Source organism: Loxodonta africana, chromosome 4 (genome assembly GCF_030014295.1).
Source record: "Loxodonta africana isolate mLoxAfr1 chromosome 4, mLoxAfr1.hap2, whole genome shotgun sequence".
Taxonomy (NCBI): domain Eukaryota; kingdom Metazoa; phylum Chordata; class Mammalia; order Proboscidea; family Elephantidae; genus Loxodonta; species Loxodonta africana.
The window spans coordinates 129,691,704-129,705,280 of NC_087345.1; positions in this window are offsets into that span (position 1 = coordinate 129,691,704).

The window sequence follows — 13,577 nt, forward strand, 5'->3', positions numbered from 1 at the left end:
GGTTCAAGGTTATTAGAAATACTAAAACCTTCTGAAAAAAGACAAATACAATCCTGTTCTTCAAAATTTTCAACAAATAAAGTTACAAGGTCTATGACTTCTGAGTCAAAATCACAAATGACAAAACAGAGCACCAGGATAAAAGTCGGCAGAAAAAATGAGAAACCAAAAAAAAAAATCGGATATTGAAATTTCGAGGCACAGATTTCAAATAAGTACAGCTGTTCTTTGGAAGACAGCTACCTGGCCAACTGACTGGAAGAGGTCAATGTTTATGCCTATTCCAAAGAAAGGTGATCCAACAGAATGTGGAAGTTATCGAATGATATCATTAATATCACACGCAAGTAAAATTTTGCGGAAGATCATTCAAAAGCAGTTGCAGCAGTACATTGACAGGGAACTCCCAGAAATTCAAGCCAGATTCAATAAAGGATGTGGAATGAGGGATATCATTGCTGATGGCAGGTGGATCCTAGCTGAAAGCAGAGAATATCAGAGAGATGTTTGCCTGTGTTTCATTAACTATGCAAAAGCATTTGACTATGGGGATCATAACAAATTATGGATAACATTGTAAAGAACTGGGAATTCCAGAACACTTAATTGTGCTCATGAGGAACCTGGACATAGACCAAGAAGTGGTCTTTTTGACAGAACAAAAGGATACTACATGGTTTAAAGTCAGGAAAGGAATGCATCAGGGTTCCATCCTTTCTCCATACTTCCTTGATTTATATAAAACCAAAAAAACCCACTGCCTTCGAGTCAATTCCAACTCATAGCAACCCTATAGGACAGAATAGAGCTGCCCGATAGAGTTTCCAAGGAGTGCCTGGTAGATTTGAACCGCTGACCTCTTGGTTAGCAGCCATAGCACTTAACCACTATGCCACCAGGGTTTCCTCGATTTATGTACTGAGCAAATAATCCAAGAAGCTGGACTATAGGTAGAAGAACATGGCATTAGGATTGGAGGAAAGCTCATTGACAACCTGTGCTATGTGGATAATTCAATCTTGCTTGCTGAAAGTGAAGAGAACTTGAAGCACTTACTGATGGAGGTCAAGGACTACAGCCTTCAATATGGATTACACTTCAGCATAAGAAAACAAAAATCCTCAGCAACATCATGATGAACAGAGAAAAGATTGAAGTTGTCAAGGATTTCGTTTTACTTGGATCTACAATCAACGCCCATGAAACCAGCAGTCGAAAAATCAAAGGACACATTGCGTTGGGCAAATCTGCTGCAAAAGACCTCTTTAAAAGGTTAAAAAGCAAAGATGTCACCTTGAAGGCTAAGGTGCACCTGACCTAAGCCATGGTGCTTTCAATCGCCTCATATGCATGTAAAAACTGGACAAGGAATAAGGAAAACAAAGAAAAATTGACACCTTTGAATTACGCTGTTGGCAAAGAACATTGAACATACCATGGACTGACAAAAGAACGAACAAATCTGTCTTGAAAGAAGTACAGCCAGAAAGCTCCTTAGAGGCAAGGATGGTAAGACTTTGTCCCACATACTTTGGACCTGTTACTAGAAGGGACCAGTCCCTGGAGAAGGACTGGTCAAGTAAAGGGTAAAGTAGAAGGTCAGCAAAAGAGAAGAAGACCCTCAAGGAGACGTATTGGCATGGTGGCTACAACAATAGGCTCTGACATATCAATAATTGTGAGGAGGCACAAGATCAGGCAGTGTTTCATTCTGTTGTACGTATGATCACTATGAGTCAAAACTGACACTAACAACAATATAACTGTGCTTAACATAACAATAAATAAGAATAAAAATATAAACAAAGAATAACCAAAAAAACCAAACCTGTTGCCCTCGAGTCGATTCAGACTCATAGCGACCTTATAGGACAGAATAGAACTGTCCCATAGAGTTTCCAAGGAGCACCTGGTGGATTTGAACTGCCAATCTTTTGGTTAGCAGCAGTAGCACTTAACCACTATGCCACCACAGTTTCCCAAAGAATAAGAGATTATAAAATATTACAAAGGACTTATCCAAATGAAAAAAAAAAAAAAAATTTACATTAGAAATCTTTCCTAAAGAAGATTCTAAAAAATATAGTTGTGATCAGGAGCTAAAGATATCGAAAGGAAGTCCTGTGGTGTGTATGGTAAGTTAAACACATGGTATATTGGCCTTTGTTGGTGGCATATTGTACATTCAGCAGTATATGTGTTCAGGTTGGTCCTGATGAATGGAAGACTGTGTTGCTAATCTCGTACATAACCTTGATCCTTGCCACCATGGCCACCTTGTTCATGAGCCCATTGGACAGTGACAGGAGTGGCTGGGGAAAGAGGCTGGATTTTATCCACAGAACAGGCCATCCTAGCCACTTGATTATTAAAATGTCTCTCTGCTGAGGTTACCCTTTGCTAAGCATTTACATGGGACACAGTTATCTGCATAACAGTGTGTGTTAAGTGAGGTCTAGCCACATACTTTTCCCCTCTACCTCCTTGTCACCAATTTTCCAGTCATTTTCCTTCCAAATCCCCAACTACCTGTCAAACCATTGGTCACAGCCTATGAGTTGGTATACAATTGTACATCTAGTGATTTCTCCTTCCAAAAAAAAAAAATAAATAAACAACAAGTGCACTGCTCAAAGTTCTGCCTACTGGGATGAGGTCCCTTCACCACTGTCTTTCAGGGGTGTCTAAGTAAGGGGCTGCAGTGCTTCAGTTGTCCACTTTTGGATGGTGCCTGTATACCATGCAGGATCATCTGTAAACCAGGTTCAAGTTTTCTCTTCTTTAGTCCACTGATCCTAAAGAACTCCTTCTGAAGGCATAGGTGTAGACTACAAAAAAAAAAGATAACTGAAGGGAAGGCTATGGGCATTGGGCCACTTTCTCCTGTAACTTACTTGTGCCTGCAGGGCCCTCTCACACCCAATCTCATATACACCACTCCCATTTGATGATGAGAGCTACTATTAATACCCAACTTTATGGCTTGATGGACTAGAAAACACCCAATTCATGATGAACAGCTTGGGTCATGTGGTAACTTGGTGGCCAAATAATAAGTATTCAGTCTCTATGAAGGCCCAGATGCAAGACAAAAGCTAAACAGATACCATTAGCACCTCCCCCAATTGTGACAATCAAATATGTCTCCAGACTTTGCCAAATGTTCCTAGGAGTACAAAGTTCTCTCAAATTGAAAACCACTGCTGTAGATTGCAGCAATATTTGCTTTTGACAGTTATCTTGTAGAGCGATAAAAATAAAAGCATATATATGCTTTTAATTTTTACATTAATTTATTCTGTTTCCAATGTCTTCTCTCATGTTTTTATGTAAATACAAGTTTAAGTCTGATATCATCTTCCTTCTTTCTGAAAACTTTCCTTTAATATTTCTTGTTGAGTACGTCAGGTGGCAATGTGTTCCCTCATTTGTTTTTGTCTGAGAATGTCTTTATTTCACCTACGTTTTTGAAAATTATTTCTCCTCAGTGTAGAATTTAGGTTGACAGTTTTTTTTTTTCTTTCAGCACTTTAAAGACGTTAATCCAGTGTCTTTTGGCTTGCGTGGTTTTTGGCGGGGAGGCGGGGAACAGTCAGCTGTTTTTCTCATTTTTCTTCCTTTGTAAATTTCTCTTCTCTTGTTTTCCTCAAGATTTTCTCCTTGTTGTTTTCAGAAGTTTGTATATGATATGCCTTGGTGTGGTTCTTTTCTTTTCTTTGTAGTTTCATGTTCCTTGTGTTTCTTTTCTGTGTGATTCACTGTCCATCATTAGTTTTGGGAAATTCTGTCCCATTGTTCTTAAACAGCTCTTCTATTCCTTTTTCCTTTTTTCTACATGTATGTTAGAACATTTGATATTTTCTTACAGCTCTTGGATGTTCTGTTCTTTTTTATCCCATTCTTTTTTCTCTTTGTATTTCAGTTCGGATAATTTCTATTGACATCTTCAAGTTTATTGATTTTTTTTTCCCTTTTGACTGTCAAGTTTAATGGCAAAGTGTGAAAAGCAGTCCTTTTCTCTGTTACTGTTGTTTTCATTTTTAATATTTCCATTTGAGTCTTTCATATAGTTTCTACCTCTCTGATGAAATTATCCATCTGAACTTGTACATTTCCCATATTTTCAATGAAATGTTTTAAAGTATTAATCATAAAAAAAAAAAGTATTAATCATAGTTGTTTTAAATTCCTTGTCAGATAGGTTCCACATTTGTGTCACATTTGAGTTTGGCTATCGGAGTGTGATTTTTCCGACTTTTTGTATGCCTCATGTATTTTTGGTGGTGAAAGCTGGAGATCTTGTGTAAGACAGAAGAGATGGACATAAAGTGTTATGCCTGGAATCAGGCATATTTTTCTTTGACGGAATGGAAGAATGGTTGCTGAAAACTTACTTATCTGGAAGACGGCATCCTGAATGGCTGACTGCACTATTGGATGCTATATATGCCTTAAAGCAGCAGTCAATATATCTCCAAGGAAGAAGAGTTGGGAGTAGAGTGTGTCCTTTGAACCTGGGGTCCCCAAGCTGAGAACCTCCTAGACCCAGGAGAAGATTAATGCAAAGACACATGTGGATCTGCAAAGAACGTCAGGCCCACAGATGATGAAAGGAGGGAAGGACCTTCCCCCAGACCAACAGTGAGAGAAAGACTTCCCCTAGAGCTGGCCCCTGAATTCGAATTTCTAACTTCCTAAAGTGTGAGACAATAAATTTCTGTTTGCTAAAACTATCCACTTGTTGTATATTTGTCACATCAGTACTAGATAACTAAGACAAAATTTGTATCCCTAGATGAAGGGTTCAAGAACTAGGCGATGGAGGTTGGAGTTACACCGCTCCTGATAATACCTAATAAACCAACTGAACCATTCTTCGTGGTTCTTTCTCCTTTGCATGTCCAGTGACTTCTCATTCCCCTTGTCCTATCCGATCTGGGGTGTTGGAGCTTCGCTGCTGTTTACAACAAATTACTGCTCTATCCATTGTGTTTCCACTCCACTTCACCCACACCTTTGTTATTAGTTCATTTTTAAACTGACTTCCTCAAATTATGTTGAGTGTGTTGACTCTTTCCTGTTTTGTCCTTCTGGGTATTATAAAAAGGGTCAGATATGAACAAACAATAAAAAAAAATTCAATTAGTTTGTGAATTTATTTTAGATTTTTCTTTCTATTTAAATTCTTTTTTAACCTGATTTTTTCAAGTGTATCCTAATTTAAATTTGTCTCTATATTCCATACCTATTGTAATTAAGAAACATATCTCAGCTACTTGTAAAATAAAAATTAGTTTAGTTCTGGACAGCTGACCATGAAACACCTCACAATCAGAAGAAATTCTTTTATCTAAACAAATTCTGGATCAATAATTATAACATCTGGTATGCATGAGGAGATTCATGTCCCTTACTTTATTTCTTAGCCTACTACATTTAATGAAAGCATGTTTTGAAAATAACCAAATTGTCATATTAATGATAAAATTTGACAATTTGGCAAAGGCATGATTGGATTTATGTTGAAATTATTAAGATTATTGAATAAAAAATAAGATTTTTATTTAACAACAAAATGAAGAAACAACCTACAGACAGGAGAAAATTTGGAGGAACCATATATCAGATAAAGGTTTAATATCCAGAATATATAAAGACTTTTACAACTTAACAACAAAAAGACAACCCAATCAAAAAATGGGAAAAGGGTTTAAATAGACAATTTACTAAATAAGATATACAGATGGCCAACGAGAACATGAAAAGATGATCAACATCATTAGCCTTTACCCCTTTGCCATCGAGTCTATTCAGACTCATAGGACCCCTACAGGACGGAATAGAACGCCCCCATAGGTTTTCCAGCAGCGGCTGGTGGATTAAAACTGCCAATCTTTTGATTTTCAGCTGAGCTCTTAACCACTGCACCACTAGGGCTGTTTAGGGAGATGCAAATCAAAACCACAACGATATACCACTTCATTCCCACTAAGATGGCTAAGTCAAAAAAAGAAAAATTGAAAACAAATACTGGGGAGGATGTGGAGAAGTTGGAAGTCTCATCAATTGCTGGTGGGAATGTAAAATGGTACAGCTGCTGTGAAAAACAATTTGGCGATTCCTCAAAAATTAAACACCGAGAGACCACATGACTCAACAATTTTACTCCTAGGTATTTACCCAAAAGACTTGAAAGGTGATGTACACAGACACATGCACACCAATGTTCATTGCAACATTATCCCACGACAGCCAAAAGGTGGAAAAAACCTAACTGAATGACCAAAAGGTGGTACATATATACAATAGAATATTACTCAGTTATAAAAAGAAATAAAGTTCTCGTATATTCTACAACATGGATGAACCTTGAAAACATCATACTGAATGAAATAAGTCAATCACTGTCATGGATTCAATTGTGTCAACCCAAAATATTGTCAACTTGGCTAGGTCTTGATTTCTGGTATTGTGTGATTGTCCACCATTTAGTCATTTGATGAGATTTTCCTGTGTGTTATAAATCCTATCACTATGATGTAATGAGATGGATTAGTGGCAGTTATATTGATGAAATCTACAAGGTTAGATTGTGTCTTAAGCCAATCTCTTTTGAAATATAAAAGAGAGAAGCAAGCAGAGACACATGGGGACCTCATGCCACCAAGAAAGCAGCATAGGGAGCAGAACACATCCTTTAGACCTGGGTTTCCATGTGGAGAAGCTCCTAGACCAGGGGAAAATTGATGACAAGGGCCTTCCTCCAGAGCCAACAGAGAGAGGAAGCCTTTCCCTGGAACTGATGCTCTGAATTCAGACTTCTAGCTTACTAGACTGTGAGAGAATAAATTTCTCTTTGTTAAAGCCATCCACTTGCGGTATTTCTGTTATAGCAGCACTAGATAACTAAGACAATCACAAAGGACAAATATTATATGGTTTCACTTATATGAAATATCTAGTACAAAGTTACAGAGACCAAAGTTCTATTAGTGTTTACTAAGGGCAGGCAAAAAGAGGAAAGGGGAGTCACTGATTAGGAAGTAATGAGTTTCCGTTTACAGTGATGGAAAATTTAGCAATGACTCTTGGTGGTGGTTGCACAACATGATTAATGCCACTAGATTGTACACATGAAAAACATTAAATTGGTAAATGTTGGGTTATGTATCGATGGCACTGGGTTGATTTTGGGGTATGTCTGTGCAATAATAATAAATAAAATAATATCTAGTATTTTTATTTAAATAAACCATTCTTGCTCTGCTTTTTATCCCATGTATCTGACCCAGCTGTTATCCACTGCTGGTCACTCACTAAATCTTTCTGTAGTTGTAAGGAATAGTGATAATTTAATATGCTGCATCTTTTAGAAGGTGTTATGGATTGAACTGTGTCCCCCCAAAATGTGTTAACTTGGCTAGGCCATGATTCCCAGAATTGTGTGATTGTCCATCATTTTGTCATCTGATGTGATTTTCCTACGTGTTGTAAATCCTGCCTCTATGACATTAATGAGGCAGGATTAGAGACAGTTATGTTAATGAGGCAGAACTTAACCTACAAGATTACGTTGTATCTTGAGTCAATCTCTTTTGAGATATAAAAAAGAGACGCAAGCAGAGAGACAGGGGAACCTCCTACCACCAAGAATGAAGAGCCAGAAAAGAAGCATGTCCTTTGGACCTGCTGTCCCTGTGCTGAGAAGCCCCTAGACCAGAGGAAGATTGATGACAAAGACCATCTCCCAGAGCTGACAGAGAAAGAAACCCTTCCCCTGGAGCTGGTACACTGAATTCAGTCTTCCAGCCTCCTAAACTACAAAAGAATAAATTTCTGTTTGTTAAAGCCATTCACTTGTGGTATTTCTTTTACAGCAGCACTAGATGACTAAGACAGAATGTAATGCAAATATGAAGTTGGTAAGAAGTATATCCCAGTAATCCACACAACAGAGATTAGTATCCTCGTTTTTTTCAAATAGACACCCTGAGTTTTTGTTTGTTAAATCTGACAACCATAACTACAGTCTTAGGATAAGGGTGAACTTAAACAAAATCAAGATGACTGCAAGGAAAATTGCCTTCTTGGAATAACATTCCAGAAGCTAGGCCTAATGTGGCTTTTCAGGCTGCATTAATATCACCTGTATGGTTGCGTTATTTGTGGATCATAACAAATTATGGATAACATTGCAAAGAAGGGGAATTACAGAACACTTCATTGTGCTCATGAGGAACCTTTACATAGATCAAGAAGCAGTTGTTCAGGCAGAACAAGGGGATACTGCATTGTTTAAAAGTGAAGAAAGGTGTGCATCAGGGTTGTATCCTTTCACTATTCCTATCCAATCTGTGTGATGAGAAAATAATCTGAGAAGCTGGACTACATGAAGAAGAATGCGGCATCAGGATTGGTGGAAGACTCATTAACAATCTGCATTATGTAAATGACACAACCTTGCTTGCTGAAAATGAAGAGAACTTGAAGCACTTCCTCATGAAGATCAAAGACCGAAACCTTCTGTATGGATTACACATCAACATAAAACAAAAATACAACTGGACCAATAAGCAACATCATGATAAACAAAGAAGAGATTGAAGCTGGAAAGGATTTCGTTTTACTTGCATCCACAATCAACACCCATGGAAGCAGCAATCAAGAAATCAAAAGACACATTGCATTGGGCAAATCTGCTGCAAAAGATCTCGTTAAGTGTTGAAAAGCAACGATGTCGCTTTGAAGACTAAGGTGAGCCTGATTCAAGCCATGGTATTTTCCAATTGCAACATACGCGTGCAAAAGCTGGACAATAAAAATGAAAGACAGAAGAATTGACGTCTTTGAATCTTGGTATTGGTGAAGAGTATTGAATATGCCATAGCTGCCAAACGAATGAACAAATCTGTCTTGGAAGAAGTACAACCAGAATGTTTCTTAGAAGCAAGGATGATGAGACTATGTCTTACATACTTTCGATATGTTGTCAGGAGAGATCAGTCCCTGGAGAAGGACTTCATGCTTAGTGATGTAGAGGGTCAGTGAAAAAGAGGAAGACCTTCAATGACATGGATTGACACAATGGCTACAACAATGGGCTTAAGCATGACCACAATTGTGGTCATGGCGCAGGACAGAGCAATGTTTCGTTCTGTTGTACGTAGGGTTGCTATGAGTCAGACCCAATTAGACGGTACCTAACAACAACAAGATATGGTTAAAAAGATCACAAGGCCAAGATTTATTTTTTTTTAATTTGTCAAAAATTAGTAATGTTTCCTTGTTACCTAGAGGAAGAAAATGCAAATATTCTCTATAACCGACACTTTCATCCAAGGCTTAATGAGTTCCAATCAATAAATTAGTGAACAAGATGAGAAACTCAGAGCCAGCGACAAACTAAAAAAATAAGCACACAAGTAAACAAGGTACATTAGAAACATAGAGCAGCAGAAACATAAAAGACAGCAGAAGACACTAAAAAAAAAAATTAAAAAAAAAAACTACTGTTATCATAGAAATCAGACACACAGTTTATAGAATAAAAAAATTCTAATAATGACCAAGTAGATTTGAGAATGAACCAAATAGAATTTCTAGAACAATAAAATAAATTGCTGAATAGGCTTAATATCTACTTAGACACGGATGAAAAGAGAATTAATGAATTGAACACATTTATAAAGCCACTTTTCAAAACAGAAAACATAAAAAAGAAATTAAACATGAAGCAGTCTAGACAAATGCCTGAAGGTAGCATTCCAGAAAGACTGAAAAAAGAGCAAGGCAGATGTGCTCTGAGAAATTAATGGGCAAGACTTTTTCTTTTATTTTTATTTATTTATTTTTTTAATTTTTATTCAGCTTCAAGTGAACGTTTACAAATCAAGTCAGTCTGTCACATATAAGTTTATATACACCTTACTCCATACTCCCACTTGCTCTCCCCCTAATAAGTCACCCCTTCCAGTCTCTCCTTTCGTGACAATTTGGCCAGCTTCCAACCCTCTCTACCTCCCATCCCCCCTCCAGACAGGAGATGCCAACACAGTTTCAAGTGTCCACCTGATACAAGTAGCTCACTCTTCATCAGCATCTCTCTCCTACCCACTGTTCAGTCCCTTCCATGTCTGATGAGTTGTCTTCGGGAATGGTTCCTGTCCTGGGCCAACAGAAGGTTTGGGGACCATGACCGCCAGGATTCCTCTAGTCTCAGTCAGACCATTAAGTATGGTCTTTTTATGAGAATTTGGGGTCTGCATCCCACTGATCTGCTCCTTCAGAGGTTCTCTGTTGTGCTCCCTGTCAGGGCAGTCATTGGTTGTGGCCAGGCACCATCTAGTTCTTCTGGTCTCAGGATGATGTAAGTCTCTGGTTCATGTGGCCCTTTCTGTCTCTTGGGCTCATAGTTATCATGTGACCTTGGTGTTCTTCGTTCTCCTTTGCTCCAGGTGGGTTGAGACCAATTGATGCATCTTAGATGGCCGCTTGTTAGCATTTAAGACCCCAGATGCCACATTTCAAAGTGGGATGCAGAATGTTTTCATAATAGAATTATTTTGCCAATTGACTTAGAAGTCCCCTTAAACCATAGTCCCCAAACCCCCGCCCTTGCTCCACTGACCTTTGAAGCATTCAGTTTATCCCGGAAACTTCTTTGCTTTTGGTCCAGTCCAGTTAAGCTGACCTTCCATGTACTGAGTATTGTCCTTCCCTTCACCTAAAGTAGTTCTTATCTACTAACTAATCAGTAAAAAACCCCTCTCCTACCCTCCCTCCCTCCCTCCCCCCCTCGTAACCACAAAAGTATGTGTTCTTCTCAGTTTATACTATTTCTCAAGATCTTTTAATAGTGGTCCTATACAATATTTGTCCTTTTGCCTCTGACTAATTTCGCTCAGCATAATGCCTTCCAGGTTCCTCCATATTATGAAATGTTTCACAGATTCATCACTGTTCTTTATTGATGCGTAGTATTCCATTGTGTGAATATACCACAATTTGTTTACCCATTCATCCATTGATGGACACCTTGGGAGCTTCCAGCTTTTTGCTATTGTAAACACAGCTGGAATAAACATGGGTGTGCATATATCTGTTCGTGTAAAGGCTCTTATTTCTCTAGGGTATAGTCCGAGGAGTGGGATTTCTGGGTTGTATGGTAGTTCTATTTCTAACTGTTTAAGATAACACCAGGGGCCAAGATGGCGGACTAGGTGAACGCTATCGTGGATCCCTCTTGCAACAAAGACTCAGAAAAACAAGTGAATCGATCACATACGTAACAATCTACAATCCCTGAACAACAAACACAGATTTAGAGACGGAGAACAAACAAATACGGAGAGGCAGCGATTGTTTTCAAAGCCTGGAGCCAGCGTACCAGTCAGGTGACCTTCGGCACCCCATTTGGGGCAAAGCCCAGGGCGGCAGACAGCACAAACAAGGGGTCTAGCCCTGGCCCCTGAACTCATTCCGGGAGGGGGCCCAGCAGGTTCGCGCGGGTGGCGTGGAGGCACAGCCAGTGGGAGAAGTCCCCAGGAGGCAGTGACAGGTCTTGGAGCGGGGAGAGCAGCATCTCAGCCCGGGAGCCAGCCCGCCGGAATTTTGGTGGGGCACGGGCGAGGGGAACAGCTCCATCCCCCCGAACTGACCCCGGAGGGAGGGCCCATCCAGTTCGCGTGGGCGGCATGGCGACGCAGCCGGTGGGAGAAGTCCCCGGGAGACAGTGACGGGTCTTGGAGCGGGGAGAGTGGGGTCCCAGCTGGGAGGCGTGGTCGCAGCGCAGGTGAGGGGAGCTGCTCCACTCGCCTGAGCTGACCCCGGGGGGTAGCCCAGCTGGTTTGCAGGGTGGCGCGAGGACGTGGTAGGCGGGACGGGGAGTCCCTGGGAGGCACCGACTGATTTTGGAGTCGCGAGCGCATCGTCCCAGGCTGGCAGCGCAGGATCTGACCGTGAGTCCAGTGGGCCAGATGGGCCAGACCCCCCGGGGGCAATCTCCACACAGCAAGCACACATAGGCGACGCGCCCCGCAAAAATCTCAGATGTAATAGTCATTCCAAGCAAGACAAGCAGCTCTGGCTATATTCTGAGGTGCTACTCTCCTATCTCTCTGATCCCTCCCCCACCCTCCCCAGGTGGCTTCATTAACATCCGAATAGCCTGAGCCAGGGGGAGAACTCTGATACGGATCTGACTGCATTTTTTTTTTAGCGGATTTTCTGGAAAAACTAGTTTCCCAGTGATGGCTCCGAGACAGCAATCCATATCAAACCACATAAAGAAGCAGACCATGACAGCTTCTACAACCCCCCAAACAAAAGAATCAAAATCTTTCCCAAAAGAAGATACAATCCTGGAATTATCAGATACAGAATATAAAAAACTAATTTACAGAATGCTTCAAGACATCACAAACAAAATAAGGCAAACTGCAGAAAAAGCCAAGGAACACACCGATAAAACTGTTGAAGAACTCAAAAAGATTATTCAAGAACATAGTGGAAAAATTAATAAGTTGCAAGAATCCATAGAGAGAAAGCATGTAGAAATCCAAAAGATTAACAATAAAATCACACAATTAGACAACGCAATAGGAAGTCAGAGGAGCAGACTCAAGCAATTAGAATGCAGACTGGGACTTCTGGAGGACGAGGGAATCAACATCAACACAGCTGAAAAAAATCAGATAAAAGAATTTAAAAAAATGAAGAAACCCTAAGAATCATGTGGGACTCTATCAAGAAGGATAACTTGCGAGTGATTGGAGTCCCAGAACAGGGAGGGGGGACAGAAAACACAGAGAAAATAGTTGAACAACTCCTGACAGAAAACTTCCCTGACATCATGAAAGACGAAAGGATATCTATCCAAGATGCTCATCGAACCCCATTTAAGATTGATCCAAAAAGAAAAACACCAAGACATATTATCATCAAACTGGCCAAAACCAAAGATAAACAGAAAATTTTAAAGCAGCCAGGGAGAAAAGAAAGGTTTCCTTCAAGGGAGAATCTAAGAATAAGTTCAGACTACTCAGCAGAAACCATGCAGGCAAGAAGGGAATGGGACGACATATACAGAACACTGAAGGAGAAAAACTGCCAACCAAGGATCATATATCCAGCAAAACTCTCTCTGAAATATGAAGGCGAAATTAAGATATTTACAGATAAACACAAGTTTAGAGAATTTGCAAAAACCAAACCAAAGCTACAAGAAATACTAAAGGATATTGTTTGGTCAGAAAACCAATAATATCAGATATCAGCACAACACAAGGACACAAAACAGAACGTCCTGATATCAACTCAAATAGGGAAATCACAAAAACAAACAAATTAAGATTAATTAAAAAAAAAAAAAACACATAACAGGGAATCATTGAAATCAATAGGTAAAAGATCACAATAATCAAAAAGAGGGACTAAATACAGGAGGCATTGAACTGCCATATGGAGAGTGATACAAGGCAATATAGAAGGATACAAGTTAGATTTTTACTTAGAAAAATAGGGGTAAATAATAAGGTAACCACAAAAAGGTATAACAACTCTATAACTCCAGACAAAAG